The 16,112-nt window shown below is 41.8% G+C and overlaps 1 protein-coding gene across 1 annotated transcript in view; it reads right to left on the bottom strand.

Moving 5' to 3' along the window:
• The window catches only part of plekhb1 (pleckstrin homology domain containing B1), a 55,367-nt gene extending 46,325 nt beyond the window's left edge, over window positions 1-9,042 (bottom strand). Inside the window, exon 1 of the mRNA XM_007891187.2 lies at window positions 8,991-9,042. The gene's annotated coding sequence lies outside the window, so the exon portion shown is untranslated. The remainder of the gene's footprint in view (window positions 1-8,990) is intronic.
• Between the last annotated feature and the right edge of the window lie 7,070 nt (window positions 9,043-16,112).

Below are 16,112 nucleotides of genomic sequence, written 5' to 3'. Positions count from 1 at the left end.
TATTATTGTACGTGAAGTCCTTCAGATGAGACATTAAATCAAGGTCCCTTCTGTAACTAATCAGTTGTCTGTTAAAGATCACATGGCACTATTCAAAGAGAGAAGGGACTTTCTTCTGGCATCCTGGCCAATCAATCCTCCAAATAAAATCGGTCATTCCCCTCATGGCTGTTTGTGGGAGATTGCCCTATGCAAATTGGCTGCTGTGTTCTGCTATTCCACAGTGGATAATGATGATAAGTGACGACTGAGGAATGGTACCCTACCATCCCTGAAAAGAAGGGATCTGGGGAGTGATGCTATCCATGGTACAATGTTTAAACACACACTCTGGGGTCCGCAAACCTTGGCTCTCGCCAACCTACACCTAATACTTTCCGGAATTAGGTAAGCTGGATTCGACCCTCCAGGAAGACAGTGCGCATTCCATTCCAACAATCTACCTCCGGGATTTCCATGTGCAGGTGGGATGCATGGAGTTCTCACCTTGGTTTGTATATTCTTAAGCAATGGTGCTGGGTTTCCGCATGTGTCCCACACCCAGCTAACCCAAAAAACAAAATGGTACAGTGTTTAGTAAATCTGGTTTATATGTTACAGCAACTAATGTATTAACAGATTGGCAGTAGAATCTGGCCTGAGTTTTTGATATAGATGCAGAATCAATGCAAATGTTCGCTACGACTCCTCATTAAAGACCATTAAGGCATAGTGTCTTAAAAAATATGGTGAAATTGGCATCCACAAGTGCCACTGTGATCAGCAGATCAAAAGTAATCTATTGCTGCCGTGAGATGATTGTTATTGTAAAATTGATTATTAAACATAATAATAATAATAATCCTTGCATTTGATATAGCGCCTTATCACATCATTGAGACATCTCAAAGCACTTCACAGAATATATTGTTAAGTGGATTGAGTGGGTATTTTGCGGGAAAGCTTATTGATTCATTGATTAGATAAAATTGGGAACATTCCTGCAGCTGCAGCAGACAAAAGTTTTATTTCCACAAAGATAAGGAAGTCTGTGAGAACAAATTGCTCCAGAAGGATTAAAGGGCAGCGTGGAAGATAACTAAACACTTGAAGGATAGGTTTGTTTGATTGAGAAACTCTTAGTGATTAGAAACGCATAGGATATCTTCAGCATTAATAGGATCCCATTGTTTCTGGCAGGTAATAATTAAATGTTGGAAATTAACGGAGAATTGAAATGTCATTTTGAAAGATTCTTCTAATCATTGGAACAGCGTAGCAGTTAGGAAAGTGTGTGAAAACCAATGTTGTCTGAGGGACGATATATGCTTGGCCATATCAGCCTCAAACTTTATTTAGTATCAAATAATACTTTGGTTCAACCATGTCCTAATAACAATAACAATTTACATTTATATCCCGTCTTTCACATCAGGATGATGCCTCAATGTGCTTTACACAGGGCACCAGTTACTTGAGCTGGGGCAGAGGGAGCTAAGGAGGGTTTGGGGAAGGGGGAAGGTGACATAAAACACGTGGCTAATAACACTGGCTTCTCTCAGTCAGAAGGTTGTAGATTCAAGATCCACATCAGGAGTTTGAATTCATGTTCTAGACTGTCGCTCCAGAAAGTGTGGTTGAAAAGATGGATCTTAAGGTGGGAAGGGATGGGGCAAGGCAGAGGGACTCCAGGATGGAGTTTCATAGAGCAGGGCAGAATGTAGGAACATAGGACCATAGGAGTTGCTTGACGAAAAAAGGCCAAGATCCATCTAGTTTGCCTTCTACCATCCTGGTAGTCACATGCCACAATAACGCAGATGTTGATAGAAATTAATTCTGTATGGATTAGTCTACAACAGAGTGGAATGTCTGAAAGCTTGTCCACCAATGATAGGGCAAACTGGTCATTAGGGCACAGGTTGGTCCGTGACATGAAGCAGGTCGCAGTTTGCTGAGTGGAGGCAGGGGTCAGGTTGGTAAGGCTGTAGGAGGTTGTAGAAGGAAAGTGGGGCAAGGCCGTGGAAAGACAAGGATCTTGAATTCATTGTGCTGAGGTGTGGGGAGCCAGTGAAGCTGAGGTAAGATGGGGGTGATATTTATCTATGCTTGGATATTGGAAGTTAATGTGAGACGGATTGTCTCCAGTTAGAGCATGCGACACAAGATTTATGAATAAATTGAAGCTAATAACTCAGAGCGTCTGAGAGGGAAACAAATTGGAAAAGCAGACATGTAATCAATCATTTCTTAAAAGATTACCAAGTTGCATTATTGCACAAATTACCTCCTACTATTAACTGATCACTTACCCAGGCCTTGAGCCGTACAGCTGATCTAATATATAATAATGCTAACATTTGATATGGTGCCTTTCAAGTTGGGAAGATGCCTCAAAGTACTTCACAGGACATATTCCAAAGTGCAGAGACTATGCATTGGGTAAGTGACAGAGGCAGCCAATTTGCACACAGAGCAACATTTCACAAACAATCAGGGAGAGAATGACTGATTTTAGTTGGCCAAATCATTGGGTAACTCCCTTCTCTTTATCGAATAGTGCCTTGGGATCTTTAATAACCACCTGGACAGACAGAACCTTGGCTTAATGTCTCATCAGAAAGGTGGCAACTCCGCCAATGCAGCCCACTCCAAGCCCTGAATTGGAACATTAGTGTAGACTATTTTGAGTTCAAAGTCCTGACGTGGGAACATTTGGTTTTAAAGGGAATTATTTTGGACAGTTCACAGTTCAACATTGCAATATGACACTGCACTCAATTTGGAAGTAAATTACGCTAAACTGGACATTGGGTGGTCCTGGCTGGAGGAGCAGTGCTATGCGTTTTTAGTTGGTTCGACTCCAGGAGTATCCCAACACAAACTCTGGGGTCCTCAAGCCTTGGCTCCTGCCAACTAATACTTTTGGGAATTAGGTAAGCAGGATCCATCCCTCCAGGGAAAGAGAGAGATTCCAACAATTTGCCTCTGAAATTTCCATGTGTAGGTGGGATGGATGGAATTCTCAGTTTGGTTTGGATGATGGGTTTCCGCATGTGTCGGGCACCTGGCTGACCCCCCAAAAATGGATATTGAGGGTAGTTGGTATGTAAAATGGAAATATCACGCTTGTAAAGAGGAGGTGGTCTCCTAGTATTGGGGTTAATGGGTATTACTTGGGTCCTGATCCACGACTGTCCTCCCGACATGAAAGGCACTTTACAAATATAATTTTGTTGTTGTTAGGGCAGAGTGAAGGGAGCTTTACTCTGCACCTCACCTGGGAGTGGACAGTGCTGATACAGGGCACTCAAAGTGGACACACTAATCGTTCCCTTGTGTCAATAACCATCACGTTAAGCACAAGAAAAATTACCAAGGGATGTAAGTTAAGAAAGGGGAATGAATGCTGTAATAAAAATACATCAAATACAAAAGATGGTAACCTTCCAGAGAATGTGCTTGCTAATGAAAAGACCTGGCTTTCATTCAAAATATAAAAGTATTTCAAATGCAAATCAGTAACTATGCTGCAGGCATTTTATTTACAATTTTACGCAAGACTCTAGTTAGGGTGGTCTCAAGTCGTCAGCAAATTATGAACCGGCGGAGAATAAGATGCACCATCTGTCAAGGTTGGTAAATTGACCAGGGATTGGAGAATCATTCCAATTCCATACATTTGAAGACTCTTTCAGTTATCTATTGCTCAGACCCATGTAGTCCGCTCCATCCTTGCATTCTTATACTGCCAACAGAGCGACTTTTCATCTTGCGGCTTGTTTGGATGACATGGTATCATTTATGCTTTTATTATTGTGAGATATTGATCCCCTAATGCCTTTTGGAAAGGCGAAAGCTTCTCTCACTTGGACTCAGTATTCAAGACAGGCCATTACACTCAGTTTGCTTCCTTCTGAGCTTTTTGTGTCCTGGCAATGCTCTGCCCATCACTGCAAGCTCTATGGAATTTCAGTGGATGTCAATGCACACAGACCATCTCTTCATTCATGTCAATTCATGTTGTTTCTCCCCAAAAGTATACAGTCAATTCACTTTACAGTATATTTTGTGAAGAGCTTTGAGATGTCTCGAAGTCATGATAATGGGCTATATCAAAAACAAGGATTATTATTATTATTAATAACCTTAAGCATGACAGGCTACAGTGCCACAGAACTGCAGTCCTCCACTGTTTTTAAGTGACTAATAATAATAATAATCCTTTCATTTGATATAGCATCTTATCATGTCACCTAGATGTCCCAAAATGCTTCACAGGATATAATTGTACAGTTTTGTGACTGTATATTTTTGGGAGGCAGCCAATTTGCACAAAGCGAAGTCCCACAAACAGTCATGCAGTGAATGATCAATTTTATCAGGGGAATTCTCTTTTCAAATAGGTTATGGGACCTTTAACATCCTTCTGGACTAGCAGACGGGAACTCAGTTTAATGTCTCATCTGAATGACGGCACCTTCGACATTGCAGCTTATCCCGAGCTTGAACCTACAGCCGTCTGATTCAGGTGAGAGCGCTACCAACTGAACTAAGCTATTTCCTTCTGTTCTTTGTAGCAGGTTTTTACACAGGAACATAGGAATTGCTAGATGAAAAAAGACCAAGGTCCATCTTGTTCGCATTCTACCATCCTGGTAGTCACATGTTACAACAACGGAGATATTGATAGCAATTAATTCTGTATGAAGTAGTCTACCACAGAGTGTTCGAATTTATTCTAACTTGAAGATCCAACAAAGGTACTGTGGATAAATATTTAATTGTTGACCCATTTATATTGATCTCATTTAGTTTTTTGATCTTTGTATAGGATCCATTAGCTGCTATTCTTCAGATCCTTGGACATAACAACAACAACTTGGATTTGTGTAGCGCCCTCCATGCTGGACGGCGTCTCAGAGCGCTTAAAGAGCAATAGAGTCCGGGCAAACATGTGTCTACCCTTGGCAGAGCAAAGAACCAGGATGAATGACGCATATATAAATCAAAATGAAGCCCATCTAAATAAACAATAAGAATAAAATCTTTTAGACCCAATGAGCTAATTTCTCTATAATAATAATAATAATCCTTGCCTTTGATATAGCGCTTTTCACGTCGGGAGGACGTCCCAAAGCACTTCACAGAACACACTGTAAAGTGAATTGATTGTATATTTGTGGGCGAACGCGGCAGCCAATTGCGCACAGCAATGTCCCACAAACAGTCGTAGATTGAAAATGACCAATTTATTATTGTTTTTTTGGACATGTTCAAATGCAGGTAGGCAATTTTTTTTCATATATCACCCAGGTGTCTGACACATGCGGAATCCCACCACCATGCTTAAGAGTGTCCAAATTAGACTGAGAATTCCACATATGTTCACCATCTGCACATGGACATGTCTGTGTCTAGAATGAAGAGCCAAGGAATGGGGGTGAGGAGCTACATTGAGTTCTGTCTGACAAGCTTTCCACTGCTTGTCCAGTTAGGACCACCCAACCTGTTAGGGCTTTGGGTTAACAGGAGCTGATGGGATGATTTCTTACCCCAGTGCCTGGTCTGCTCCTCCAAATAGTCACAGCCCAGAAGTGAGAGTGATATTATCCCACCTGCCTGTTTAGGTGGACATTAAGGGTCCCTTGGCATTATTTCAAAAAGGAAATGAAAAGTCCTGGCCAACAATCCCTATATAAAATTGATCATTCACTGCATGATTGTTTGTGGGACTTTGCTTTGTGTGGTACTGCAGCCTGCCATGCTTAAGGTTATTGACACGGTTGAAGAGCTGGCTGACAGCAGGATGTTGACAGTAAGTAAACAGCTCTTCGTGTAACTGTGATAGTACTGATGCTGATCTGATTTGCACTATCCGTATATTAGAAAACATTTATCAGCAAACCATGCTGATAATGGTTTGCTGATAAATGTACCCCAATGCGCTCCAGCCTTATAGACAGTCTGTGTTATTCCTACATTTATCATTGCCTGGTGAGTTATCAAATCTACTGTGACAATGATGACAAATGTGAACCAAAGAGGAATAACATAACTCATCTACAAGAGGATTCAAATACTCTTAGACTGAATCTTATTAAAGCTCTAACAAGTGACAAGAGATTGACCTCTGAACAGTTCAAAGTTGTTTGGAGTTCTAGTGTTGGGGATCAGCCTGTATAGTTAGATGTTATTTATTATCTAATTTTATGCTATCTAATTATTATTATTATTATGTCAGCCTGACTCAGTTGGTAGCACGCTCAGTAGCAGTGCTGGGGGCGTGCTGCATTGCCAGAGGTTCCATCCTTCGGATAAGATCTTAAACTGAGGTCCCGTTTGCCTGTTCAGGTGGACCTAAAACATCCATGACTCTATTCGAAAAGAGAAATGAGTTTCTCTCAGTGTCTTGGCCAACAATCTCCCAGCCAAAATTGGTCACTCACTTAATTACCTTGGGGCACTGCTGTGCACAAATTGACTGCTGCATTCACGTATCTTATCACCTGTCCAGATTACTGTCAAACAATACATTCATTCCATTATAGCTATTCAACAGCAAACTTTCCTCTCTCCACTATTTATTGTAGCACCTTTTACGTTGGGAGGTCATTTCAAAACTTTTCACAAAGTTACTGTAAAGTGTAGTGACTGTATTTTTGTAGTTGAACACACAAGGCAATTTGTACACAACAATGTCCTGCAAACAGCCATAAAGGGAATGATCAATTTTATCTGCAGGATTTATTGGCAATTTTACACAAAAGGTAATCAGCAGCCTAAACTAGTTACCAGGGAAGATCGTAGAATCATAGAATCCTACAGCAGAGAAAGAGGCCATTTGATCCATCGTGCCTGTGCCAGCTCTTTGAAAGATCTATCCAACAGCAACAACTTTCACTTATATAGCGCCCTCCACACAGGATAGCGTCTCAAAGATAACTGAGGCCAGGAAATTGGACTCATTTAAGGAAGAGTTTGATGCTGTTAAGTGAAGATGATAGGATGGGTGTCCTGGTAGGATGAGATCCAATGGACTGAAGGCTTTCTCACAGACTTCCATTTCTAATACTTTGGGAAGGGGTCACCTGTTTTCTTGGCTTGGAAATTAAGTGCAACGTCAGAAACCTAAGGTAGGGCAGAATAGCTTAGCCCAAAAAAAAGAACTGGAGGGAGATAAAAGAGCTGTTTAAAAACATAATAACATATTAATCCTTTGAGACTCTGCAAGACAGTTGAGTGGAAAAGAGATTGAATTATGTCTCGGTCTGAGGAATCGCTTATTGCTGTGGGCCTGACAAATGTCCCAGAAATTTTTTTTCGGTCATTATTGCAATGTAATCTTGGTTCTCACAATAATCTGAAAACACAAAAACAGGCCAAGCAGAGTGATTGCGTAGAATCATTTCTTTATTATTGAGTCCAATGTGAGTTTAGATTCACTGAGTGGCCGAAATTAATCGCTTTCTATGGAATTGAAGAATTTAATAAGAATGATTTACCTTCCGCTAGATCATGGGTTCTGTTTTAATGTCATCAACAGTAGAAGAGGATGAAACTACAAGATGCAAGTGATATTAGTATTGCTCAAAACAAACCCGAAGCAATTCTGTGGTTTTAAATTCACTAGCTGTGTTTAATTAAAACATTATCAGTTCAGTGGGTTGCCACGTGGCACTCACACATCTGTGACCTGATTGGAATTCAGCCCAGGCTGATGGAATGAAAGTCTCTCGTCTCTAAGGGCTGAAACAGCTGGTGTGTCTGTCTGAGCTGTGGGCAGGAAATTGGTGGCAATGCTCTCACACATTTCATGCAGAGGTGTGCTGCCCACCAGGAAGCTGGCAGTGAGTTGCTGGTACCTGCCATCCACCTAGTGAGGGCTCAAACCTGCCCTTCTCAGATGTCGGATGACCACCTGGTGACTATCCTCCTTGAGGGGTCGAAGAGGGGTCCTTTTGGAGTTGCGCTGGCTCGAAGGTGACATGCTTGGATATCAGAATTGAGTCAACCCTCTGTGGTGGTCTCGATCCAACAACAACTTCAACAACAATTTGGATTTGTAAAGCACTCTTCACTCAGGGCTGCGCCTCAGAACGATAGTGGTTCAATTCCTGAGCCAGGCAATTCCGCAGTGTTCCAGGGAACTGCTGATGACAGCCCAGACCAACCAGCCTTGCTCAATGGTAATAGTTGGAGAGGTAAGCCAGTCACTGGGGGCAAGGGTTTTTCCCATACAGCTCAACAACAACAACAACAAAATTACTTTTATAGAGCGCCTTTCACGTTGGAGTACGTCCCAAAGCGTTGAACAGTCAGGTGTCGGGGTCTGAGTATGGGGGAGGGGGAGTGTAGGGGTGAGGGAAGCAGAGAGGTGAGAGGGCGACCAAAGGCACGATCGAAGAGAAGGGTCTTGAGACCAGCCTTGAAAGAGGCAAGGGAGGAAGCGAGGCGAAGGGACCGTGGGATGGAGTTCCAGAGTGTAGGGGCAGAGACAATTGCGCACAGCAGTGTCCCACAAAAGTCATGGATTAAGTGACCAAATTATTATTATTCATTTATTTTTTGAAGGGATTATTGCCCTATGGAAAAGCGATCCGCCAATCGACCGACAACTGGGTTCCTACTTACTGCTACAATCGGGTTCTTACATACTGCCAGGTAAACAGAGTAGTTGTGTTCCACATTTGCGTCTCAGAGTGCTTTGGCAGAACTTTCCCTCAGGGGATAGATTGAGGGGTTTGAAGTCCATGATACGCTAGGTTTTGCATGGACTGTGAAAGGATGGACTCCGTGATGGGTTAAAATCGTAAATAGATAACTTCCATTGTTCAGTGAGTCAGTAACCAGAGGGCATAAATCTAAGATAATGTAAGGGTTAATTTAAATTCGTGACCCAGCAATAAAGTCAGGACTGACCCAAATGTTGTACAAAAATATAGATGTTTATTAATTCAGATTAGTAATAGTTTTAAGTAATTAAAAGAATACATCAAAATAATACTTACGTATCCATGTGTAGTTCACAACGATTTAAGTTGACCTAACCAAATGCTGCAGAAGGGATAGAGGAGCAATGTCCAATTTAATGTCCATTTTAATGTTTCTTTTTTAATCCAAATATATATATATATCCATCAAAAGGTATCCAAGTATTGTTGTATGTTTCTCAGTTCGATTACCCAAAATTATCGAGGAATTCTTGTATGTTCAATTCAATCACTCAAAAGTATCCAGGTATTATGGCACGTCCGATTGATCCCTCTCCTTCTTCAATTCTTTCTTCTGATTCTCTTCTGAATCGATCTCCATTTATACAATTCGTTAGGCGACCTTTCATCTATTGTCTTTTTCAAGATGGTTCCTTTGTAAAACATACAACTCAGCTCTCTCCCCAGCTGCAGACCATTTTTCCATGAGAAAATGACTGCTAAGAGCTGAAAACAGTTTGTTGTTTATAAATAGTCTTTTGTTTCTTCTGCGAAGCTAGTCACAACCAGCTCCCATCATGTGAGATTGATCATATGCCTCAAATATATAAGCAGCGCAAATATAATTTGAGATATTATTTAACACATTAATTACAGAATCTTACAATAAGAATCCTTGCATTTGATACAGTGCCTTATCACGTCTTCTAGATGTCTCAAAGTGCTTCACAGAATATACTGTAAAGTGGATTGACTGTATATAAGAACATAAGAAATACTACACGAAAAAAGACCAAGGTCCATCTAGTTCACCTTCCACCTTCCTGGCGGTCGCATGCACATATGTCCAAACTACCTATGTATATAAACAAAAACAGAAGTCTCTGGGAACACTCAGCAGGTCAGGCAGCATCTATTGAGAAAGGAAAGCGAGTCAAAGTTTTGGATCCACGACCCTTCGTCAGAACCCTTTGTTGTTTTACCTGTGTACTATATCCCATAATGTTATTTCCTAAAAGAAAACTATGTGCTTGAATGAATCAACATTTCATAATGTAATGCAAAGTAAATTGAATGTAAAACACGGCAGCCAATTGTGCACAGCAATGTCCCGTAAACGGTCGTGGATTGAATGACCAAATTATTATTATTGTTTTTTTTTGAAGGAATTATTATCCCCAGAAAAGTGTTTCGCCAATCGACTAACAACCGGGTTTCTACTTACTGCTAGAGTATATATACATAGAGTATATATACATAGAGGTGTATGGAGTAAGGAAACTTGGCCAATGTTTCCACCCTGCCTAGGAATCATACCTAGGCCTCTTGTTTGTGAGGCGAGTGCTCTAACCACTGAGCTCCAGGACTCCACTAAAGATAATCACAAAAGGAATTAACAGGGAGGATAGATTAGAATGTGGATGTTTCTGCCACAAGATGTGTCAGGAGAAGTAGATAGGTGATTAAATAACAATAATAAATAATCTCTGCATTTGATATTTCACATTGGGATGATGTCTTAAAATGCTTCAGAAGATTGACTGTAAAGTGCACTGACTGTCTATTTTGCAGCAACTGCGAATGCAGCAGCCAATTTGTGCACAGCAATGTCTCACAAAAGAGCCATGAAGTGAAAAATCAATTCTATTTGGGGTATTGTTGACCAGGGCAGCAGGAGAAACTCCCTTTTCTTTTCAAGTAGTGCTAAGGAATCTTTAACATCCACCTGAACCAGGCAAATTGACCTTGATTTAACACCTCACCTGACAATAAATGAAAAATGTTCAAAGGTATGAGAAGCACACAAGAGAATGGGATTAGATTAACCAGGGGACACAAATATAAAATAGCGACTAGGCATTTAACAGAATATTTAGGAGGAACTACTTCACACAGAGAGTAGTGGGAATATGGAACGTGCTGCCTGAAGCCGTGATTGATTCAGATAGCATAGATGCATTTAAAGGAAGCTAGATATACACATGAGGGAGAAGGGAATAGAAATGTATGGGAGGGAGTAAGGAATGAGTGGAGATTTATTTGGAATATAAATACTGGTATGGACTAGTTGGGCTGAATGGCATGGCTCCATGCTGTACATTCAATGTAAATATATGTAAATGGTGTATGAGGGAGGGAAAAAACACCCCCATGCAGCCTAGGTGGGCAGATTGGCCTTTTTTGTGCTGTAACATTCTATGATTTATGCTTCGCATTTTATGTTCTTATTAACAAGTCAACTGTTTTGTCAACTGTTGGCCTTTTAACTATTAATGGGAATTTTCCCATGGGCACAAAGCTAAACAGAAACATTTCCTGTGGGAGAGAGTATTATACAGAGAATGCTCAGGAACCATGCTCTTATGGAGGTAATTTGTACACAAACAAATATCCAACATATTTCACAGTTGAAACCATAAACTCACAAATGGAAAGATCCAGTGTAATTTCACAAACACACGTGAATGTAGCATTCTTATTTGAATAAAACCACAAGCTGCAAAATTATGTTTCAAATAGCCTTTCTTAGGACCACAGGAATGTGTAAAACCAGAATGGATTGCTTTGGTGTAGTTGGCCTGCCTTGAAGTAAATAAAGGATTCTTGGTGCTCCAACGCTCAAGTCTTTGACGTATTTACCTTTCAAATAGCTGTCTGATTCCCTCTTAAATTAGTTGACACAATTTGGCTCCACTGACTTCCACGAAGTTAACATTTTTGTGGATTGGAATGCTCCTTTAAGGCAGCCTAACCCATAACATCTACCACAAGGAGCATTGCTCCTCAGCCATATTATCAGTCCTCAAATGCTGTGCCACAGAAAAGCTGGTAAGCGTTCTGAGACGCCATCTGGCGGGAAGGGCCCTGTATAAGTGCAAGTTGTTGTTGTTGTTTCAATCAGCATTAAGTCAGTAATTTTGGGGGAGAGAAAATTGGAGGTGATATACTTGCCTCAGGAATATACACCTGGAAGTACCTCTTGTCATCTTTGAGACCTGGGAGTTTGTATTGTTGCTCATGTCAAAATAGTGTGAGGCAGTACAGTAATAAACAAGGCCAGGAACTCAACGCTGGACTACGTTTACAAGATCACATGGTTTGGATGAAGAAAGCTTTTCAGATCATCTGATCTGATCCCTTCAGAATACCAATCATACCATCCTCCCATCACCTGCAAAAAGCTGCTTTTTAAAGCATCGGTGTTCTCGCCTCAACCACTCTTCCTGGCAAAAATCTTGAAGGATGGCACCCCCAACAATTCAGTGTTCTCCCCCAAAGAGACTTCTTCATCTGGACATTGTGAGCTTAACATGTATTGGTCCGCGCTCCTTAATCACTTTGTTGAGGCCCTGATGGTTACTGATTTGGAATTTCTGTTCTGTTTTGTGAAGAATGTACTTCCTCATGTCTTTCAGTTTGCCAACATAAGCCAATGTAATACAAAAGTTACAAGATCACAAGAAATGTTCAGGTGAAGATGGCTGTTCAGCCCATTTGGTCCCGTTGTTCCAGAATACCCAGCCTAGTGTCTTCCCATTATAGCAACAAGTTGTTTGGGTACAAAATGGCAACTTTTATGAATTAAAATTAATCGTTTGGCAGCAATGTTGGAGTTACAGGCTAGTGCAGACTTAGATGACTAAATATAATAATCCTTGCATTTGATACAGTGCCTTATCACGTCTTCAAGATGTCTCAATGCGCTTCACAGGATATACTGTAAAGTGGATTGACTGCGTATTTTGTGGGTGAAACGCAGCAGCCAATTGTGCACAGCAGTATCCCACAAACAACCAAGCAGTGAGTGATTGATTTTATTTGGGGGGTTGTTGGCCAGGAGGTGGGGAGAAACTCTTTTCGAACAGTGCCATGGGATCTTTAACATCCACCTGAACAGGCAGACAGGACCTTGGTTTATTCCACATTATATTCCAAAGGACAAAATGTTTTTGTGCTGCTGAGGCCTTGGATGAAGGGGAGATGTTGCTCTTGGAGAGAAGTAGATCAGGATTGAATACTGAAGACAGATGGATTTTATGGGAGTTGTACTTAATTTCCCTGGGCCGTCAGGGAATATTTATCCAGAACGTTTCCCCAGGAGATAGAGTGGGTGATGGAGTCCATATAATATAGCTTTTGCTTGCTCTGTGTAAGAAGTTGACGAGTAGTTTTCATCTTCAAAGCCCTCCACGGTCTTGCTCCTCCCTGCCCACTGTTACCAAACTGTCCTCTCCCCCCGCTCAGCGGGCTCCGGCCTGCTTCATGTCCCCCGCCTTGCCCACCACACCATTGCTGGGCGGGCCTTCAGCCCCTCCGCCCCCACCCTCTGGAACTCCATCCCACAGTTCCTCCACCTCGCGAATGCAAAAAGCATTTTCTCGATGTTCAATGTTTTTTTATTTCCTTAACTTTACCTGGTATTCATCCATATGTTGTATTTATCGTTTCAAACGTTCATAAATCTTTTATTGTCATGCTAAAAGAAAACTGCTCTTTATATGGAGTTCATAAAGAATCTAAGGATTTGTTGTATTAATGACATACAGTACTCGCTAATTGGATTAACAACGATTTGCATTTATATAGTGCTCTTCATGTGGGACAGCATCTCACAGCCTGATGCCGAGCAGGGGGAGGGAGGAGGTTGCTGTAAGCACGGTCGTGGAGGAAGGTTTTCAGTTGTGATCTAAAAGAGGGGAAGGAGGAGGTAAGGCAGAAAGATTGGGGGAGAAGGTTTCAAAACGTTGGGGCGTAGTGGCTTAACAACTGATGAAGGAATAGATATCAGAACTTGGCGGTAAATGGAAATAGCTCTAACTGGCAGTGAGTGGCCAGTAGCTTCCACTAGGCACTGTTTTGTGTCCTCAGCTGTTTATACTATTCAAAAATGATATGGAGAAAATTATTCTCATAATATTCTAAAATTTGCTCATGAGAGAAAATCTGCATACAAGATACCCAGTCACTGTACTTTACAGTAAATCCTGTGAAGTGCTTTGAAACGTTTTCCCGATGTGAATATCAAATGCAAGGATTATTGATCAGTTGAAGAGTACAAGATACAGTACATTTATTACATTCTGCAACACTGAAGAGGATGGGCTAAGGAATGTCAGCTGGACTTTACTGAAGATGAATATAAGATCAAACGTAAGGGAAGAAGAAAATGTGTCCGTAGGCTGAAAGAATTCCTACTGCAAAGGCAAACAATGAAAGCTGTTATCAAGAAGGCTATTAGCATATTGGAATGTAATTCAAGAACATTTGATTATGAGTTGCAAGAAGTTGCTATTATAGAAATATTGTGAGGCCACTTTGACAATAAGGATACTTATACTTAATTATGGGACCTTATATTTTACAAATTACAACTACAACAACTTACTTTTAGAAAGCCCCTTCACTCAGGATAGCGTCTCGCAGCACTGTACAGTGGCACGGTTGGACACTGAGCTAGCGAGAAGATGAAAACCTTATCCAAAGGTGGGATTTAAAGGAAAATAAAGAGGGAACAAGGGTAGGGTTGCCAACAGTTTCTTAAAACCGGACACTTGGGTTCATTATCATATTATATGTTTTTAACATGTCGTTCGGACAATGAAAAACTGAACACTATCTAATGATTTTTCAATTTCTCACATGTACCTTTTCCCTATTTCTTTGCTACTTCTTAAAATTATACTTCTGTTGTTTTCCCGCTGCCGTCACAAGCAATGTGTTGATCCTGGGGCCTGTCACAGGAAAATAACCCTTCCCTTCCCTATGAGAATGGTACAAACTGATCTTGCGTGGCTGGAACATGTGCACACACACTCCCAGGTAAGTTATTTTTATTGCGTCCCGCTTGGAATATTGGGAGGTCTGCAATAACTGAACTTTTGGTGTCCAGTCAATGCTTCTGCAGTTGTTGCAGACTGTGCACTGTACAGTTGCCTTAAAATCGGTCTTTCTAGTTCCAAACCGACAGTTGGCAACATGACACGAGGGAAAGGGACTTATCCTTACTGCTAGTGAATTAACCTTAGCTAGTCAGCTACCTTTATGTCATCAGCACCATAAGCCAAATTTGATCCATTTATTTATAGCTTTTTTTATGATTGCAATTGCAATGTATAAAGAGCTTTTAAATCTTACTGATGCAGTATGACTCATCATCAAGCCACACATTATTACTTGCTCCAGCATGTGTAACAAGCTCATCAGCATTGTGTTATATAACTATTAGTGAAGAAAGTTTGCAAATCGCAACACATTTTGCACAGAAACAAGTGCAGGACAAGCCATGAAGATAAATATAAAATATATTATTTAACAGCATTAAAGACTGGCATAGGTAACAAAAACTCACGAAAACTGAAAAGAGCTGCACAAAAGCAGAATGAAGTTCCACATTAAATTCAATGTACTGAATGGGAATAGGCAACTAGATTGAAGAATACAGTGTCAGCCTGGTTCAGTTGATAGCACTCTTGCCTTTGCATCAGAAGGGCAACAACAACAACAACAAGATTGCATTTATAGAGCTCCTTTCACGTTGGGAGGACGTCCCAAGGCGCTGTACAGTTGGGTCAGGACCCGAGCAGGGGGGAAATGGTCAGGGTGAGGGGAGGGAAGGGAGGGAGCGAGGAGTGGGTAGAGAGTCGAGAGGGGAGCTGAAGGCACAGTTGAAGAGAAAGGTCTTGAGACCGGCCTTGAAGGAGGAAAGGGAGGAAGCGGCGAAGGCACTGGGGGATAGAGTTCCAGAGCCTCGGGGCTGAGAGGCTGAAGGCCCGGCCACCGCTGGTAGGGCGGTTGGAGCGGGGAATGTGGAGCAGACCGGAGCCAGAGGAACGGAGGGTATGGGCAGGTAGGTAGGGGGATAGTAGGTCGGAGAGGTAGGAGGGAGCGAGGTCGTGAATGGCCTTGTAGGTGAGGGTGAGGATCTTGAATTCGATCCTCTGGGGGATGGGGAGCCAGTGGGGGCGAGCGAGGGTGGGAGTGATGTGGTCCCGAAGCCTGGTGCGGGACAGTACACGAGCTGCAGAGTTCTGAATGACCTGCAGTGTGGAGGGAGGTGGCGGGAAGGCCGGCGAGGAGAGAGTTCCCATAGTCCAGCCTTGAGGTGATAAAGGCGTGGACCAGGGTTTCAGCCGCGTGAGGGGTGAGGTAGTGCTGTAGTCTGGCGGTGTTCAGGAGGTGATGGAAGGCGGTGCCAGTTGT

Source organism: Callorhinchus milii, unplaced genomic scaffold (genome assembly GCF_018977255.1).
Source record: "Callorhinchus milii isolate IMCB2004 unplaced genomic scaffold, IMCB_Cmil_1.0 Scaffold4, whole genome shotgun sequence".
In the NCBI taxonomy this organism is placed as follows: Eukaryota; Metazoa; Chordata; class Chondrichthyes; order Chimaeriformes; family Callorhinchidae; genus Callorhinchus; species Callorhinchus milii.
The sequence above is the reverse complement of the archived record's forward strand: the minus strand, read 5'-3'. Positions and strand labels throughout refer to the sequence as shown.